Consider the following 13,978-nt stretch of genomic DNA (forward strand, 5'->3'; position numbering starts at 1 on the left):
TGGACAGACACTTGTGCCCTGCTCGAGCAGCGGGTTGGACTAGAAGACCTCCAAGGCCCCTTCCAACTCTGTTGTCCTATCCGGTGAATTGTAGCCCCGCTTCTCCTGCTGAGGCGGATTTGCCAAGGAGGCCTGCCAGAAGTGACACAGCCGGGGCTGTTCTTTGGAAAATGCGAAAAAGCTGGATATAAAAAAGTTTCTCGGTCTTCCCTGTTCTGTAATGTCAAGCAGAAGACGGGGGGGGGGGGAGAGGGAAATTGTGTGTTTGTTCTTCTGTCTGGCGTGACTGCAGCTTCCATTCATGGAGGAGGAAGTGACCCCATGAGGATGTCTTCTCCACAAACCACTTGAAACGGACCCAGCTCAGCTCGCGAGGTGGGCCTTCTGCTCCATCCTTGGAAGGCGGAGGCAAACGAGGCTGTAGCTTCTCTCCCGTTTGGGATTGCAGACTTGAATCCCGGTGGGCTGTTGTGTTTCCGGGCATCTTTGAAAATATGGCTGCTTGCGACGGTTGGTTCCATCTGGGTGGGACTCTTGTTGTCTCCGAATCCCGTTCCCCCAGGTTCAGGAAACGGGGCTGGAGCAAGGCAACCCTTGCAAACATACAGTACATAGGTTGTCCCCAATCCCGTCCTTTGGGTGTTATTCCTCTCTCTCCCCCTTTCCTTTCCGTCCTGCACCTCTCCTTCTCCTGTCCTCCATTCCTTCCTTCTCTTACTTCCCTCCTCCCACCTTTTCTAATTCTCCTTTCTTCCTTTCTTCTCCCTTCCCATTCCTTTTTCCTTCCTTCCTTTTATCTTTCCTTTCCTTCTTCTTGTCCCTCTTGCCTTTTTTCCTTCTCTCCTGCTCCTCTTACGGTCTTTCCTTTTTTCTCTTCCTTCCCTTCTCTTCCCATTTCTCTCTCTCCTTACTTCCTATCCTCCCTCTACCTTCCCACTCCTCCACTCCACTGCTCTCCTTTTCTTTTTCTCTCTCCTTCTACTCCCCTTTCCTCCCTCCCTCCCTCTATTCCTTCCCCTCCCTCCCTCTCCCAGTCTGAAGCTATTTTTTTATATTTTCCTTCCCGAGGAGGAAAAAACGGTGAGTAAATGTTTGCACTAAAATGTTTTTTTCTTTTTTTAATATTAAAAGACGTTTTCAGTCTTGTTTAAAATGAGAAAAGCATTGGAGGCCAAAATGTATGATGAATGATTGAGGGAACTAGGTCTCTCTCGTCTTAACAAAGAGAAGGACCAGGGGTGACATGATAGCAGCCTTCTAATACTTAAGGGGCTGCCCCAAACAAGAGGGAGTCAAGCTATTCTTCAAAGCGCCCGAAGGCAGGACAAGAAGCAACGGATGGAAACGGAACAAAGAGACAAACAACCTGGAATTGAGGAGAAACTTCCTGACAGTGAGGACAATGAACCAGTGGAACAGCTTTGCCACCAGAAATCGTGGGCGCTCCATCACTGGAGATTTTTAAGAAGAGGCTAGACAGTCACTTGTCTGAGACGGTATAGGTTCTCCTGCTTGAGCAGGGGGCTGGACTAGAAGACCTCCAAGGTCCCTTCCAGATCTGTTCTGTTCTAAGATCTCCTTCATTGATAAGATCTCCTGCCTTGAGCGGGAGGTTGGACTAAATGGCCTCTGAGGTCCCTTCCATCTCTATATGTTAAAATTGTATATGATTGAGAGTTAAGACTATCTGTCTCGTTTCCTTTAAAAGCAGATTCTTCTTCACTCCAATGTGTGTGCTTCTGCCCAAATAAAATATTAGGTCACTGTCTCCTGGGTGAACCGTTCTTGTTGCGCACCCAGCAATTCCGGCCGTCATGACCGGATGATGAGGGACGTTGGGAGGTGTAGTCCATCCATGTTTCAGAAGGCAGTTGGTCACCACAGTTCAGAGAAGAGTCACAAGGATGCTGAGGGACTTGGCTGATTCCTATGAAGGCTAGTTGAAGGAACCCAAAGAACAGAAGGTCGATGGGACTCATGACACCTGGAGTCCCTTTTCTGAGTCATGGAGAGCCATCACAGAGAGGCTGGCTGAGTTTCTTCTCCAGAGCTTCCGAGGGTAGGACAAGAACCAACGGACAGACGCTTCGCACGAGGAGACCCAAAGTCAGAATACCTTAGGAAGAATTTCCTGGCAGTGAGAGTTACGAAGGGTGGCGGAAGAGCTTGTCTCCTGAAATTGTGGGTGCTCCATCTCCGGAGGTCTTCAAGCAAAGGTTGGGTGGCCCATTTAACTGGGATGTCTGAGGATTCCTGGTCTGGAGAGAAGGTTGGACTAGAAGGCCCCCCAAGGTCTACGACTCCATGCTTTGCTTGGGATGTGACCTAAGGGCGGACAGCCAGAGGTGGGAGGTGAAGAGAAGACCTTGCAGCTGGCAATGAAAAGGTTCCCCCTCTTTCTCTCTCTTCCTCCCTCCCTCTCCCCATCTCCCTCCCTTTCTTTCCCTCTTCCTCCTCTCTCCCTTTCTCCCCCCTCCCTCCCTCCTTGCCCCCTTCTCCCTCCTTCCCTTTCTCCCCTCTTCCTCCCTGTCCCCTTCTCTCCCTTTCTCCCCCCTCTCCCTCCCTCCCTTCTCCCTCCCTCCCCTTCTCCCTCTCCTCTCTCCCTTTCTCCCCCCTCTCCCTCCCTCCCTTCTTCTCCCTCCTCTCCCCTTCTCCCTCTCCCTCTCCTCTCTCCCTTTCTCCCCCCTCTCCCTCCCTCCCTTCTCCCTTCCTCCTTCTCCCCTTCTCCCTCTCTCCTTCCCTCTTCCTCTCCTCTCTCCCTTTCTCCCCCTCTCCCTCCCTCCCTTCTCCCTCCCTCTCCCTCTCTCTCCCTTTCTCCCCCCTCTCCCTCCCTCCCTTCTTCTCCCTCCTCTCCCCTTCTCCCTCTCCCTCTCCTCTCTCTGTTTCTCCCCCTCTCCCTCCCTCCCTTCTCCCTTCCTCCTTCTTCTCCCCTTCTCCCTCTCCCTCTCTCCTTCCCTCTTCCTCTCCTCTCTCCCTTTCTCCCCCTCTCCCTCCCTCCCTTCTTCTCCCTCCTCTCCCCTTCTCCCTCTCCTCTCTCCCTTCCTCCCCCCTCTCCCTCCCTCCCTTCTTCTCCCTCCTCTCCCCTTCTCCCTCTCCCTCTCCTCTCTGTTTCTCCCCCTCTCCCTCCCTCCCTTCTTCTCCCTTCCTCCTTCTTCTCCCCTTCTCCCTCTCCCTCTCTCCTTCCCTCTTCCTCTCCTCTCTCCCTTTCTCCCCCTCTCCCTCCCTTCTCTCCCCTTCTCCCTCTCTCCTTCCTCTCCTTCTCTCTCCCTTTCTCCCTTTCCCTCCCTCCCTGTCCCCTTCTCCCTTCCTCCCTCTCACCCTCCCTCCTTTTCTCTCCCTCTCCCCTTCTCTCCCCCCTCTCCCTCCCTCCTTCTCCCTTTTTCTCTCCCCCTCTCCTTCCCTCTCTCTTCCCCTTTCCCTCCCTCTCCCTCCTTCTCTCCCCTTCGCCCTTCCTCTCCCTCTTTCTCCCCTTCACCCTTCCTTCCTCCTCTTCTCCCTTTCTCCCCCTCTCCCTCTTTCTCCCCTTCTCCCTCTTTTTCTCTTCCCCTCTCTTTCACTCCCTCTCTCTCTCCCTCACCCCAACACCCCAGCCGTTAAAGGCCGCGCCTGAACCCCGGGCGCGCCGGGTGGGCAGCGAAGACCCCCCCCTTCCCTCTCCTCCAGAGGCGGGAGCCCAAGCCCCCCCCCCCCCGGGCCTTCTCGGGGCCGGCTGCGACCCTCCCTCCTTCCCGGCCGGCGGCTCTGGCGGCCCCCCAGGGAGGCGGAGGGGACGGCCGCTCCCTGCGTCACGGGCATGGTGAGTCAGCGCGAGCGAGCGGGCCGGAGCCAAGGCGGGAGCCGGAGCCAGCCGGTCGGGCAGCCGGCCAGGGAGGGAGAGGGGAAGCGGCGGACCGGCGGGCCGAGAGTGCCCGGGATCCCCGCGCGACCCCCGGCAGCCCCCAGGCAGGCAGGCAGGCCGGGCCGGGCCCTTCGAGGGAGGCCCCGGCTCGAGGCCGAGGCCGCGGAGGGAGCGAAGGCTTCGGGGCGGGGGCTGGCCGGGGAAGAGCCGCCGGCGAGGGGAGAGCGAGCCCGACCGGCCTCGATCAGCCGACCCTCCGTCCCTCCCTCCCTCCGATTTCTTTTCCTTCCTTCCTTCGTTTTCTTTTCCGTTCCTGCAGTCCTTTCCTTTCCTCCTTCCCTTTTCCTCTTCCCTTTCCTCTTCCTTCTCGTTTCCTTCCCCTTTCCTTCCCTCTTCCTTTTTCCCCTTCCTTCCTTTTCTTTTCTGTTCCTGCTGCAGTCCTTTCCTTTCCTCCTCCTCTTTTCCTTTCCCCCCTTCCTTCCCTCTTCCTTTTCCCCCTTTCCTTTCTCCTTCCTTCTCTTTTTCTTTTCTCCTTTCCTTTCTTTTCCTTTTCCCCTCCTTTCCTTTCCCTTTCCTTCCTTGCAGCGTTCCCCCATTTCAGGCAACTCTTTCTGATTGAGAGAAACTTTTGAGAGCCAAAACAATCACTTGCGGACCATTTCCGTCAAATGGGGCTCTCCAGATGCGGGAGACTTTAGTCCCCAGAATTCCACTTTCTGTGCTAGCTAAGGAACCTGGGAAACAAAATTCCCTACAACTAAAAGACATTGATGTTAGGCAAATAAAACCCAGCTGAGGTGGTTGGAATAAATAGACATTTAACTGGGTAGAAGACTCACATCTTCTAAGACAAAATGGGAAACCATGGCCCTGTCAGGACTTGTGGACTTCAACTCCCAGAATTCCTGAGCCAGCCATGCTGACGCAGGAATTCTGGGAGCTGAAGTCCACAAGTCATAAAGGGGCCATCCAGCCATGCTGACGCAGGAATTCTGGGAGCTTAAGTCCACAAGTGATAAAAGGGCCATCCAGCCATCCATGCTGACTCAGGAATTCTGGGAGTTGAAGTCCACTAGTCATAAAGGGGCCATCCATCCATATTGGCTCAGGAATTCTGGGAGTTGAAGTCCACAAGTCATAAAAGGCCATCATTGCCCACCCCTGTTCTAAAACTTGGTTTGCTACATAAGGCTAGGAGATTAGCTTCTTCCCATTTTTTAAAAATAATTCAAATATTTTCCTTCCTTTAAATTACTTACCTATTGTTCTAAAATCTCAAAGGTTACGAGGGCACTGGCTTATGGCCCTTTTTCACACTTATGATCATTGCAGAATCCCCGGGGTTGCGGCATCGAAATTCAGCCACTTGGAAACTGGCATGTACTGATGACCGTGGCAGTGTCTGGTGGGGGGAGGGTTGTCATGTGATACCCCTTTTGCGGCCTTCTGACAAGCCAATTCAATGGGGGAAGCCAGATTCGCTTAAGAACCGTGTCACTAACTGCAGTGATTCACTTAACAACCGTGGCAAGAAAGCTCGTAAAATGAGGCAAAACTCACTCAACAGCTTCCTTGCTTAACCACAGAAATGTTGGGGATCCCACTGTAGTCATAAATCAAGGACTATCTATATTGGCCAATTTGTAAATCGGTAGCCGTGTGTGTCTTGCTTGTTAATCTGGTCGTGTTTTCAAGAAGAATTTGGACAACCTTGTTGAAGGAAAAAGTCTTCATCGTGGTTCAGTCCAAGCCGGGAAGAAACAGCATGGCGACTGCTTTAGAAACAAGGTTGCAGCTTATTGAAGAGGAGAGCCAGACAGAAAGATGGCTGTGGAAGAAAAAAAGAGAGCGAGCACATGTAGGGAGTGGGTTTTTATACCCTCTGGAGCCTTTTGTTTGGAGTTGTTTCCTGTTCCTGTTTGAGGCTTTGCATTTCCTGTGTCAGGTATTCTGACCTGTGTCCCTTTGGCATCTGTGGGTTAATCCTATTATGTCCCGTCTTAGAGTTTGTGTGGGGTATGTAGATTTTAGGTGTCTTTGTCTTCCTAAGCTTCTAGCTGGGGGCCTCTAACCTTCCTGAATGGATTATCATATCCGCATTTCTACAAAGCTGGTTTCTGCTTGGGGGAAGGAGACTTGGGGCTGTTAAGAAAAACGGGGCACGCTTTTCTGCCTCTTTAAGATCCTTTGAGGAAATATATTTTTCTGCCTTTTTAATATTTCCTTCTCTGGGGAGTGGGGGGGCCTTACTTCCCACAACCCATTTGTCCGGAATGGCATAAAGCCTCCTGCTCAAGCAGGGGGGGAGGGGTCAGACTAGAAGACCTCCAAGGTCCCTTCCATGCTTCTTATTCTATTGATCTTCTGATTGGACAGAAGACCAGGGAAGAGAGAGAGAGAGAGGTTTGTAAGCTGGGGAAGAATTAACTTCTTGGCCGGGGTAAGAAACTCAGCTGCTTCTTGTTCATTTCATCCTGTTGGCAGGAACTCACAAAAAGAAGTCGGCAAACAGAAGTGCAGTCCTTTCTGAATCGTGAATTATTTAATATCCAGGAAGAGCACCTGACACCCCCCCCTTCCCACCCACCCCCAGCCATGCACATCACGAAAAGGAGCATCGCCTTTGGTGCAGTAATTGGAATTTTCCATTCTTCTACCGAGAAGCTTCGCTACGAGAGAGCCTAGCTCACACTAAAAAAAGAAAAAGAAAAGAAAGAAAAAAAGAATCAAAAGATAGGGTGGGGAAATGTGTGACCAAAATACCCCCCCCCCCCCCGATTTCCCAGGAAATTCCCACCCTGGAAAGCTTTGTTATCTGATAGCTTTTTTTTAAAAAAAAATGAGATCCGGGGTGACACAAATCTCGTCGGTCGATGGGCAAGTCAACGGAAGGAGGGTTACTCCAGGGGGTAAACCCTTAGCAAGCGTGGTCCGCTCTCTACATGGGGGCTGCCCTTGAAGACCACTCGGAGGCTTCAGCTGGTGCAGAATGCGGCCGCGCGAGTTGTAATGGGGGTCTCCCGATACTCCCATGTAACACCTCTACTCCGCGAGCTGCATTGGCTTCCGGTTGCCCTCCGGGTAAGATTCAAGGTGCTGGTTATCACCTATAAAGCCCTACATGGCCTGGGTCCGGGGTATTTGAGGGAACACCTGCTGCCGGCATCAAACGCCCTTCGCCCAGTGCGCTCCCACAGGGAGGGTCTGCTCAGGGTCCCGCCGGTAAGAGATTGCCGGCGGGTGACACCCAGGGATAGGGCCTTCTCAGTGGGAGCGCCTGCCCTCTGGAACCAGCTGCCGGTGGAGCTGAGGACTGCCCCCGACCTCCGTTCATTCCGCCGGGGCCTGAAGACCTGGCTCTTCGAGCTCTCGGGCCCAGGCTGAGGAGAAATTTATTTTAATTGGGGTTTTTAATAGCACAGGGTTGGTTTAATATTTTTTAAATTGGGTTTTAACTTTTGTATGGTTGATTTTTAACTCCCTGTAAACCGCCCTGAGTCCTCAGGGAAAGGGCGGTATATAAATGCAATAAAATAAAAATAAATAAATAAATAAATAAATAATAGTAAGGAAATGCAAGTAGTCCTTGACTTATGACATCATCAGCGGCTTCAGAGCGTTGGAATGGGGACAAAGCTGGCCTGCTCTAGAAAAAAAGAAGTGGCTGTTTTAATGAGTTGCAACCAGGCCTTCTATTTGCCCGCCCAAATAGTATGAAGCCCTTTTTTAACTCAATGGTTTCTGAAAGGCTGCGCGCACACCCGCCTAATATTTGCTAGCGCTTTTCCGATTTTCAACACCCTTGCAAGAACCCTTGAAATGCAGCCATTAAAAAGAATATCTGTCGAACACTCGAACTCACTTAACACTTAACTTTCCATCGCTGTGCCCACAGGAGGTCCTCGGCTTACGAACCCAACGAAATTTCTGTGGCTAGGCCAGACGGGTCGTTAAGTGAGTTTTGCCCCCCCGTTTCACAACTTTTCTTGCCAGCGCCGTTCATTGAATCGCTGCAGCTGTTAAGTTAGTAACACGGTCGTTAAGCGAATCTGGCTTCCCCCACCACCATTGACTTTGCTTGTCGGAAGGTCGCAAAAGGGGATCACGTGACCCCCGGGGATACTGCGACCGTCATAAATAGGACCCAGTGGCCTCTGAATAATCCTCCTCTTCCTCTTCCTCCCAACAAGCCACACTCTCTTCTAGCACTGATGATGTTATCTAGTTTGGGTCATGAAAGATTTGCAAGAAAACCACCAAGCTCAGAGAGCACCAAGGACCCCCACAGTTCTCCTTCTCGCCATAAACCCCACTTGCCTCCAGCACTGATGATGTTACCTAGTTGGGTAATGAAATGTCTGCAAGAAAACAGCCAAGTTCAGAGAACACCAAGGACCCCACAGCACCACTCCTTCTTCTTCTTCCCCTCCTCCTCCTCCTCCTCCTCCTCCTCCTCCTCCTCCTCCTCCTCCTCCTCCTCCTCCTCCTCCTCCTCCTCCTCCTCCTAGCAAGCCCCACTCCCTTCTAGCACTGATGATGTTCCCTAGCTAGGTCATGAAACGTCTGCAAGAAAGCAACCAAGTTCAGAGAGCACCAAGGACCTCACAGTCAGTCTTCTCCTCTTCCTCCTCTCTGCAAACTTCATTCCTTCTAGCACTGATGATGTTACCTAGTTGGGTCATGAAACGTCTGCAAGAAAACGGTCAAGCTCACAGAGACCAAAGTCACCACAGTCCTCTTCCTCTCATTTCCTCCTCCTCCTCCTCCTCCTCCTCCTCCTCCTCCTCCTCCTCCTCCTCTTCTCCACAAACCCCCCTCCCTTCTAGCACTGATGATGTTACCTCCTTGGGTCATGAAACATCTGCAAGAAAACCACCCAGCTCAGAGATCACCAAGGACCTCATAGCTCAACCGTGAGCTACCAATATTCTCCTTTATTTGAAGTATCCTTTTGGAATCTAAGCCAAGGCACTAAATAGCCCTGAGTGTTTGTTTGTTTTTTAAAGAAATGTGCAGCATCTTTTCTGAGAAAAAGTCCAATTACAGAAGACTTCTCCCAGATGTTTCTTGAACCCTGATCACACACTTCTCCAAAAGGAACCAGAAATAACAGCCACAAGCTACTTTTCACTACCTTATTTCTTTGAAACATTATGGATGGGGAAGAAAAAAACAGAACATTACCTCCCTTTATTTATTTTTTTAAGCAGATTTTTTTTAAAAAAATAGAATATTTTTTTCTTCATAAAAACATCTAAGGTATCCAAGATCACCCTGTTCTGGTTGAGAAAATCAACAGAATTCAATTATGTGGGATCCAAAGGAATTTCTAAAATGTAACAGGAAAATAAGGAGTTAGGGGTTGATTCAGAAATTATTCAGCTATTGCAATTTTTGTTTTTTGTTTTTACAGCTGTCCACTTTAATATCTGTATTGTTGCCCATCCTCAAAGACAATATTAAATTGACTGGAATTGAGATTTATGTTCCATGAATAAGGCCAAACTGTGGACTTTAAGGCTTCATCATCCCAGGAGTGAGAGATGGCTGGCTCAGGAATTCTGGGAGTTGAAGTTCACCAGTCATAAAGCGGCCTAGGCCTAGGCCAGGAGTAGGCAACCTCGGCTCTTTTATGACTCGTGGACTTCAACTCCCAGAATTCCTGAGTCAGCATGGAAACCTCTCCCTTTCCCCTCAGCATGGCTGGTTCAGGAATTCTGGGAGTTGAAGTCCACCAGTCATAAAAGAGCCAAGATTGCCTACCCTTGTCCTAGTTTTAGGGAGGACTACATATTTCTGTGTCCCACATTTCCTCTCAGGTTCGAACAAAAGAATAACTGGGCAAGCAGTCAAATGCTACTTGATCATTCTTAAAATAAGGAGACAGTTGTTTTAGCTGCCAATTCCCCCCCCCCGCCTCCTTTTTTGCTGTTCTTTTAAGTTAAGCTGGCCAATATGGTTGTGATGTTCAAAAATAGTTTATTTCTTTTTTGCTTTAATAAAGTTATGTTACGCTTCGGACCTCCGTTGTGTATTCTAATTATTGTGCTTAATTATTAACTAATAAAGCTGTGAATTAAAGGGGAAACTCCTGTCATTAAATTACTTAGGAATATCTGTTTTCATCTGTTTGCTTGTTACTTTGGGTTGGTTCAGTGAGAGAGAGAGGGAGGGAATGGAGAAGGCGGCAGGCAGGAAGGGAGGGAAGAAAGGAGGGATAGAAGAAGAAGGACAGAAGGATGGGAGGAAAAGAGGAGTAAGGAAGGATGTGAAGAAGGAAGGGAGGAAGGGAAGGAGGAAGGAAGGTTATGGAGAAGGAAGGGAGGGGAAAAAGGGATGGAAAGAAGGAAAGGATGGAAGGAAAAAAGGGAGGAAAGATATGTTTAAGGAAAGAAAGGGGGGAAAAAGGAAGAGATGGAGGGAGGGAGGAATTGGAGAAGGAAGGCAGGGAGGTTGGGAAGAAAGAAGGGGGAGGAAGAACGAAAGGGAGGGAGGGAGGGAGGGAGGGAAGGAGGAAGGAAGGAAAGTTAACGAGGAAGAGAGGAATGGAGGGTTTACCGAAGTGCCAACAGCTGTGTCTGTCTGTGTATCGCTTGGGTGTTTGCCTTGCGCCGCTGTTCAAAGAGTAATAAACGGTGACCTCAGCCAGCTCTTAGTCAGGGCGGGAGAGGATGAGGTAAAGTTTGAGAAGTGACACCACCCGCTTCCCCGTCTTTTTATCATCCAGATGGCTCATGTTTTCCTGGAAAGTGCCATGTTTTTCCTGACATACTCATTGCTGTTGTTATCATGCTAACAAAAATGACTTTTTGTTTTGCCCAGCGCCGGGCATTGTTGACCACACAGAGCTCGACACCCCAAGTGAGTGGCTGACCCACATGGCACGTGCAAGAACACACGAGCACACCACACAAACCATGTGCCTTTTCTTTTACGCATGCCCACATTCTCTTTTATAAAATCTTCCTTGCTGATGGATAGTGGACAAGTCTCAAGCTCCTTCCTTCCTTCCTTCCTTCCTTCCTTCCTTCCTTCCTTCCTTCCTTCCTTCCTTCCTTCCTTCTTTCCCTTTTCTCCTTCCTTCCTTCCTTCATCCTTCCTCCCTCCCTCCCTTTCTTTTCTCCCTTCCTCCTTCCTTCCCTCCCTCCCTTCCAGAATCATTTGCTACGAGATGAGCAGCAAATAAATTCAATACAATAAATAAATTTCTTTCCAACATGCTCTTGGGCTTTGGAAAGACACGCCTCGACTCCTCTGGTGAAGACCCTATACAAATAATCCTCGAGTCGCAAACCTTGAATGAAGAGTGGGTGGCAGACAACAATGGAGAGCACTTCCTACCTCAAAGACTTTTGTAGTTCTAGAATCACATCAAGCAAACATGAAACAAACCGTAGGCTTCTGAATGGCTTGTATCTTCCAATGGTGAAAAAAAAGTCAAATACATTCCAAGTTTGTTCTAAAATCTGAACCAAACCATAGAACATCTGTCATTTTGTTGCCAATTTAAATTCTCTGATTCTGAGAGCTTTTTATTTTAAGGTCCAAATTTGATATTTTAAGCTCCAATAAGTGCTGGGCTTGCTGGCTGGAATATTCTGGAAGTTCACAAACTTTTAAGAAGGTCACAAAGGGGAGAAACATTGGTCAATTCTAGAAGATTGAGGGTGTCCAACCTTGGCAACTTTTAATATCTTGTGGACTTCAGCTCTCAGAATTCTGGGGTATTCTGGGAATTGGAAGTCCACAGGTCTTAAAATTGCCAAGGTTGAACACTTTGTTGAGACTTTGGGAAAAGTTCAGAGAAGAGCAACTAAGGTGATCCAAGGCCCAGAGACAGAAACGTAGGAAGAACGGCCGCAGGACTTGGCTTTGGCTAGTCTAAAGAAAAGAAGAAATATGGGGAGACATGATAGCAGCATTCCAGTATTTGAGGGGCTGCCACAAAGAAGAGGGGGGTCAAATTATTCTCCAAAGCACCAGAAGGCAGGACGAGAAACAATGGTTGGAAACTGACCAAAGAGAGAAGCAATCTGGAATTAAGGAGAAACTTCCTGACTGTGAGGACAATTAACCAGTGGAACAGTTCACCTCCAGAAATCCTGGACGCTCCATCACTGGAGGTTTTTAAGAGACTAGACAGTCACTTGTCTGAGATGGTATAGGTTCTCGTGTTTGAGCGGGGGGGCTGGACTAGAAGACCTCCAAGGTCCCTTCCATCTGGATTCTATTCTCTGACCTAGCTCTATTTCTGCCAGGATTTTCCTCAGCTGCAGACTTAACCACTTTCAAACTTCAACAAATAGGGACAGAGTGATAGCTGTTTAATGGATAATTAACTGGATTCATTTAAAGCAGCTTTTCTAAATGAGATGGGATGCCCACTATGGCTTATTCCTAATCAGCCATCTGAATAATGGGGCCTGCAATCCAGAAGAGACAATCTGGGATGGCAGATATCAATAAATCATGCAGAGAAAGCAGCTTTTTGTTGCAGACTTTTTATTTAAAAGAAATGTCTTCATGCGTGTGCAAAGCAAGAGAGAGAGAGAGAGAGAGAGAGAGAGAGAAATAGTCTGTTAGGCAGGGCTGTCCAACTTTGGTCACTTTACGGCTTCTGAACTTCGATTCCCAGAATTCCTCAGCCAGTATTCTGGGAGTTGAAGTCCACAAGTCGCAAAGTGGCTGGTTGGAGATCTCTGCTGTTAGGGGAGCCAGACTTAAAGGCATGGGCCAAAGCTCAAAGCAGCCTTTCTCCATGAAGGCTGTCCAAAGCTCCTGGATTCCAGTGCCTATAATTCCCAGCCCTTGAGCTACCAGATGGAACGAAGAGTCGAGGCACAAAACACTGCGAGAGACCTAACGATCTGGAAGGCTGGCTGAAAAATGCAAGAAGTTTAATAAAAACCATGCACTCTCTTTTAAAATGCTGTCGCCACCACACTTCGGACCAGGGCCAGGCTTGCATGCATCTCTCTGTTATGTACACACCGCCCACGCAGTTTTACATGTTTATTTCCTTCTTCTGACCTTTGCCTCATCCGTGGCGGTGAGTCACTGCTGGACTTTGCTTCTCCCACAACATGGAACAAATTTTGGATTTTCCCCCCAAGGTGGCAGGAGAGGGTTAGGCAGTTTCGGCGTCTCTCTGCTACCACCTAGTGGCCAAAGCGATGCATGCGGATTTGGTCTGCTGCATTTGGGATCATACCTACAGGGACCTTGCCAACTGCAGGGCTCACTCTCTCCCTCTCCCTTTCCCCCCCTCTCGTTCTTTCTCTCTCTCTTCCTCCTTTGCTCTTTTACTCCCACTCTTTCCTCTCTGCTCTGGAATTGCCCTGCAAAAACACTGCGTCATTTCTAGAAAGTCAGAGGCACTACAGCTGAAGCAACCTCCCTCTTCCCCCTCCAGAAAAAAAAAAAAACACCAAACCCAGCCACGGAGAAAAAGGACGACAGCCTTGCTCGAAGCGTTGCAAAAAACAGGAGCCGTGGCGTGTGGCTCGGCCGCTAAGAAGCCACCCCATTTGCAAAACAAGACAGCGCCTGCTCGGCGCCCAGCGTGACAGCTCCCGCTTTGAGAAACCCTGGGGGGGGAGGAGGAAAAATAAAAAAAATAAAAAAGGAAACAAAAGGGGAAATGAATGCATTTTTTTTTAAAAAAAAATCCGTGTGCCAGCCCAAGCAGATGGTGCTTTGGCCTTTTTTTCTGCCTCAAAGGAGGTGGCTGGAGATGGGCATGGAAGTCCCCGTCAAAACTCAACAGTAGCACTTGAGACGCTCCATGCTGTACAGACCTCCTACTGTTACGTTCCCATCTGACATTCACAGCCTATACGGTCTGTGCCACTGTGCTGGCTCGGCTTGAAATGCGACAGACAGCGCCTGGTGCTATCAATTAAAAGGTAGAATTGTGAGGCTGAGACCCCTTCCCCTTCCCCGCTGCTTGACGGTTCTTCTGTTTTGAATTTCCTTCAGGGTGGGTGGGAAGAGAAGGAGAAGCGGAAGAAAGAAGCGGGAGACGGGAACGGAGGGAATTTCAGGACAATGGGGTTAAAAATTGTGGGCTTGAAACTCAACGTTAAGAAAACCAAGATCATGGCATCCGGCCCTCTCAATCCCTGGCAAATAGATGGGGAA

Source organism: Vipera ursinii, assembly GCF_947247035.1.
Source record: "Vipera ursinii genome assembly, chromosome: 6".
NCBI classification, from domain to species: Eukaryota; Metazoa; Chordata; class Lepidosauria; order Squamata; family Viperidae; genus Vipera; species Vipera ursinii.